The sequence below is a fragment of the Lutra lutra genome, chromosome 13, assembly GCF_902655055.1.
Source record: "Lutra lutra chromosome 13, mLutLut1.2, whole genome shotgun sequence".
Lineage (NCBI taxonomy): Eukaryota > Metazoa > Chordata > Mammalia > Carnivora > Mustelidae > Lutra > Lutra lutra.
Window position 1 is genome coordinate 56,283,358 of NC_062290.1, and position 5,905 is coordinate 56,289,262.

Below are 5,905 nucleotides of genomic sequence, written 5' to 3' on the forward strand. Positions count from 1 at the left end.
AACATAGAAGAGATAACAAAAACACAAATCAAACTTCAAGAGATGAAAAATAATATCTGATATAAAAATATACACTGGATGGGTTTCATCATATTAATAGACACTGTAGAACAAAAGGTTAATGAAATTAAATTATAACAACAAAAGAATCTAAAATGTAAAACAGAGAAAAAGTGGAGAAAATGCAGAGTTATGTTATGGAAAAACTGCAAGTACCGTAATATGTAAACAACTATAGTTCCAAGAAGAAAAAGGGAGAATTAAAAAAAAACTTGAAGTGTCAAATTTTTACAAACTTGATGAAAACTTAGTAAAGTTACGTGTTCATGAGGACACCTAATCTTTATGATTTTCACTAATCTTTTCACTAAATCTAGACTTCTTACTAAATTCCATGCTTTTCTGCCTCACAACCGTTTTTACGGGAAGGTCTCTATGACCGTACTACTGAACTGTATGCATTCACTTCTCTCAGCGCATTTTTTTGTCTTTCATTTTTTTTTCTTTTAATATGTGTGTGAGCGGGGTAAGCCCTTAAAAGTCTCTTATTTTCTTCCTAAGTTGACTTGCTTAGAAGACATTTTCACTTAATAATGAAGGGAAAAGGAAACCAAGGATATAAGTATGTTTAAACACCACCCGAAGATGATATGGTTCTATAGAAAAAGAAGCTAAGGTAGACTGTGGTGTGTTGTATACTCCCTTACTAAAACTAAAAAATAAATGTTTTCTCAAGCTTGGCTTGTGGATTTGTTCTACAGGATTTTTTTATTCTGGTAGTGAAATGATTTTGTAAGCCCTCATTTTGAAGGCCCAGAAAAAAAGGAATACTTATATTTAGTGGACTTTGGGCCAGAAATAATTGAGTTCTACCCTTAGAAATATTACATCACTATTTATAGTCCTGTTTGATACACCAGACTCCTCATCAAGGGAACTCACCCTGTTCACTTTCATTCTCTTCCTCCCCACCCCACAAGAAAAATTATTGTAGACATATGTCTGAACATCACATTAACTAAACTACAACTGAAGAATGAAAAGAAGTTTAACTTCTAAGGGTGAATACAGTCCAAGTAATTTTAAAATAACATTTTTTTCCATACATGAATTTAACTCCACAATTTTCTATAAAGATTAGGCTGAGAAAAATCAGGAATTCACACATTCAATCAACGTTATCAAAGTGTCTGAAGTGCATTGCTAGAGCCTGTGGGGCCCAGATAGTCAGCTGGCCAGAGCCAAGAGGAGATGCTGGGACAGAAGCAGGCACGATGGAAATGAAGAGAAGTGGAGAGGAGTACTTTACATGCATCACTGAGCACGAAGACCCCAGGGCCCACACCATGCTCCTCCACAGGGTCAGCAAAGAGATTCTCTCAGAAGTGGAACACAGCCTCCAGGATGCCATGCAAGTGTGCCACAATGTTCACTGGGACCCCCAGCTTATTTCTGGGCTAGATCCTCTGAACTGGCCATGGTCCATGCCTTGACAGAAAAATCAAAGCCACGTTCCATTATATGGAACAATGGCCAGACAGGGCTGTTGGCCAGGCCTCATAGGTCATCCCTCGTGCCCTGATCCAGAGCTGTGGGACCAGCATGATCCCTTTACTTCCTCCCTTCAGGCCAAGCACGCCCAGGAGAATGGTGAGATCCAGGGCATACATGTGAGATGGGTACCCTGGGGGACATACAAGCCTTTGGCATCTAGGAGCCATAGGCTGTAAGCTATAACCATACAAGACAGCAATGGAGACAGCAGTTCTGCTCTTGTAGACTGATGACATCATCTCAGGCCACAAAGAGGAGGGTGATGACCAGAGCCCACGAGGCGGGGTGCCTGATGCTGCCCAGGAGTGAGTGGCAGGCAAGGCAACCTCAACACAGAGCCAACAGAGGGTCCCTCTTCCCTGAGCCAGACTGCCAGGATATTTGGGATGTCTTTGTTTGGAAGGGATCAGGTTGAAAGGCAGCCCAGGCACCTTTCTGTCCCAGCTTAGTCTGTAAAGGATGCAGACCTATAATTCTTCTCCACTGTAAGTTTCCATCGAGTTTGCTTCCGATGATTCTATCTAAGCCATTTGAAAAAAAATAAGTAACTGTTACTGTCAACTGTTAGCAAAATGGAGACAGAATGTAGGACTAAGTGAACTGAGTGAGGAGGGTCCAAAGAACCTAGTGTTGACACTTATGGGGAAGAATCCAGATAGCAGAGGAGCTGGAGAACAGCAGGGTTCCCATCCGTGAATACCTCAGGTCAGCTGGGAGACAGCAAAAAAGTCCATCAGGGTTTTTCTTTTTCTTTTCTTTTTTTCTTTCTTTCTTTTTTTTTTTCTATGAGCCATAGAAAAAAAAGTCCTTTGGAAACTGTTCTGATTCTCTGCTTACTACAATCTTCTCATCTCAGAGCCCTTACTCCAGGAATGCCCCCACACATCTCCCAGGGAGCTGCCACCTCATGGGTTTCTTGTTAGGAGTACACAAGATCGTCAAGAAAACACCCCCTTTCAGTTCCTGGTACTCACTGCTAGAATTAGAAATCCCTTAATCCACAAATTATTTAACCTGGCAGCAAGACAACTGAATTGTATCCCAAAGAACGTCAAAGGAAGGCAAAACTGGGATCTTATCTGGCTTTATAATTCTGCCCTGTGAAGTGAAATAGAAGGCTGAAAAATCTTTGCTCCTTTCTGTCTAAAACTAGGTATGCAAGTCAAGGGTACAGAATGAGTTGAAACACCAAACAATTGGTCTTTAATTTTAGCACTGAGAGATCAATGCCACTTTGGGAACCATGATTATATGAACCACCAAAGATTCCCAGTGTTCAGAATCTATGAAATAATAGTCATCCTATACTAACCTACCTCCCCCCCACCACCATTTTCTCCTTCCCTAAAGAACTGATTCACTCGGGGGCACCTGGGTGGCTCAGTGGGTTAAGCCGCTGCCTTTGGCTCAGGTCATGATCTCAGGGTCCTGGGATCGAGTCCCGCATCAGGCTCTCTGCTCAGCAGGAAGCCTGCTTCCCTCTCTCTCTCTCTCTGCCTGCCTCTCCGTCTACTTGTGATCTCTCTCTGTCAAATAAATAAATAAAATCTTTAAAAAAAAAAAAAAAAAAAGAACTGATTCACTCAGGGAAGCAGGCGTAGATCCTTCAGATTCAGGGAAAATATGTCCTTTTGATGGTTCTAGTAAATAAATCATGGTTAGTCTAAACCAACCAAGAGAATTACAGTGCCCTTTCCTGTGTTTTTTCCCAGCCTCTCTTGATAGTACACATATCTGAAACATAGGTTCCAGATAAAATGATATAAGAAGGAGTTCTGCTGGGGAAATCTGGGGAGGGAGCATCTCTACAGATAAACATGCACAACTTTCATAAAGGAAAACGTTTTTCCTAGATCTCTCTTTTTAGCTTTAAGTGTAGGAATGAAAATGTGATGCCTGGAGCTGTGATAACTATATTGCCACCATGAGGCAATAAATCACAAGAATGAAAAGCCAACACTTTAAGGACTGCAGAGCAGAAGTATGGAAATCCTACATCCTTGACATCACTGAACCTCTGAAATAAATCTGGATATACCTACCACTAGTCTTCTTTTCCTATATTAAATACCCTTACAACTTTAGACTTTTGGTGTGTTTATAGTTATTTGTAGCCAAATCAATCCCTACAAACTCAACTTCAAGCAGAGGGCTGGAGGAAGTAGAGAAAATAGTCAGATATTTGGCCACTGCATTTGATAAATTTATATGAAATCTTTGTTCACTCACTGTATACTTAAATTTGTTCCACTTCATTTCAAATATGATATACTGCGTTTTTCGCCAAAGAGTAGTAGCATTCCAAAGACTGCCAACTCCCAGAATAAATGGGAGGTTTAAAACTTAAACCCGCGGGGCACCTGGGTGGCTCAGTGGGTTAAGCCGCTGCCTTCGGCTCAGGTCATGATCTCCGAGTCCTGGGATCGAGCCCCGAATCGGGCTCTCTGCTCAGCGGGGAGCCTGCTTCCTCCTCTCTCTGCCTGCCTCTCTGCCTGCTTGTGATCTCTCTGTCAAATAAATAAATAAAATCTTTAAAAAAAAAATAAAAAAAAATAAAAAAAAACTTAAACCCGCTACAAATGCTTGTACTCTTCACAGACACAGTTTCATTAACACAAGAATTGACCCTGACTAGCATAAATGGAGCTTTTAATCTCAGGTTCCTCAATCTAGATCCCTGTTCCACTGTATGAATTCAGTGCAGAAGAGTTTGGTAATCGAGATCTTCATAAACTCATGGGGTTAGTTTTTTGGACTGTCATTTTATTTGTTCCAAACCCCACCTTGGTCCTACTTTTCAACTCTTCCCTCTACAGAGTAATTCACTAGCTTAATAGTATTGGCTACTAACATAGATTAGACTTATTTTTTAAATAAGTGTTTATTTTTAATTAGCTAAGTAATGCGTTAGTCTTTCACATAGTCAAAAAGTCAAGTAATACAAATAAAGTCAACTGTTGGTATTCTCACCAGAGGTGACCTCTATTGTATATTTGTGGTTCTTCTTCTTTATCCAAATAGTCATTTATGTGGTGACTTTTTGTCTTAAAGAATACAATTGGCATAGTCAATTTTTTAGTATCTTTATTATCTTTGTTTTTTGTTTAATTTATGTATGCCCACCGATAATATTAATATCTATATCTATCTCCATATATTTTTATAATATATGTATTATATTAATAGAGATATAATTGTATTTCTGGAATAATTCCTATGCATTTGGAGAATAAATGCAAATAGAGTCCAACCTCCCCCACCACACATAAAAAAGTAAATTCCAGCCAGACTTAAAACCTGAAGGTAATGTATTTATTACAATGAGACTGTACTTATTTGGCCTCTGTCACATACAGCCAGCACAGTGTTAACATAGCTTAGATTTACAGCAGTACCTCACCGAAATTCTAGGAAATCTATATTGAAATCTCTAATACAATCGCATGAGACTCTGTTTACATGGCAATCTATACAGATACTTGAGGCCTAAGGTATTTTAGCCTTAGTGAAAACACATGACTACAAGCACAATCCTTTATGGTCAAATTCTGTGAACATAAGCCAGCTTTCACAGAGGAGAGGTTACATATTCCACTGAGAAAAATGACTTTGGTAACAAAACCATTTTGTTAAAAGAAATTTCTAGAGTTGGGAAATAGAATAGTAATTGACATTTTTTTTCAAGTCAAAGAGAAAGAGCTGGCTTGCTGCCATGTTAGATGACTGTAAGTTTTGTACAGTGCAATTTATTTAATTATTGGTACCAGCTTCCCAGAATGTGGTCAACAGAGAATGGATGTGTTGCTGGAACATGGAAACTAGAACAGGTTAAAAATGTTGTGACAGTTTTTTTTAATGGCTTCATATCCTGTAAAAGGCATTAATTTTCAAGAGAGTGATTTTGGTTTGCCTTTTATGTACCATTATATCTAATTCGCTTTATGCTCCAGCAGCGAAAATCATTTTCCTCTCTCCAATTTACATGGCAAACACAAATGAATATTCAAGTTAAAAAAAAAAAACCTGATTAGTTTAATTTGGCCATTCTCTGCTTCACCATAAAAGTATGTACTTTAGCCTGAACTAAGTGAGTAGAAATAACAACTGGTCTTTAAATCACTGCAATTCACTCAGCTCCAAAACAAAACAAAACAAAAGGATTCTTAAAAATAAGTACCCATTCTCATTTCAGGAAAGTAAAAATGTCTATGTACCTAGGAAAACCAAAGCAATTTTTAAAAACGGATGGCTTGATGTGACCTACCTTTCTCAGGAGGAAGATGCAGGAAACCTGAATGTCTAGGAAATTTCCCTGGGTATGTCTAATAAAACAGGGCTGAAAAATTCTCGT

At 38.8% G+C, this 5,905-nt stretch overlaps 1 pseudogene; it reads left to right on the top strand.

The window, feature by feature from the left end:
* The first annotated feature begins 1,106 nt into the window (after window positions 1–1,106).
* Window positions 1,107–1,863, top strand: LOC125082977 (T-complex protein 1 subunit gamma-like; annotated as a pseudogene).
* The last annotated feature ends 4,042 nt before the right edge of the window (window positions 1,864–5,905 follow it).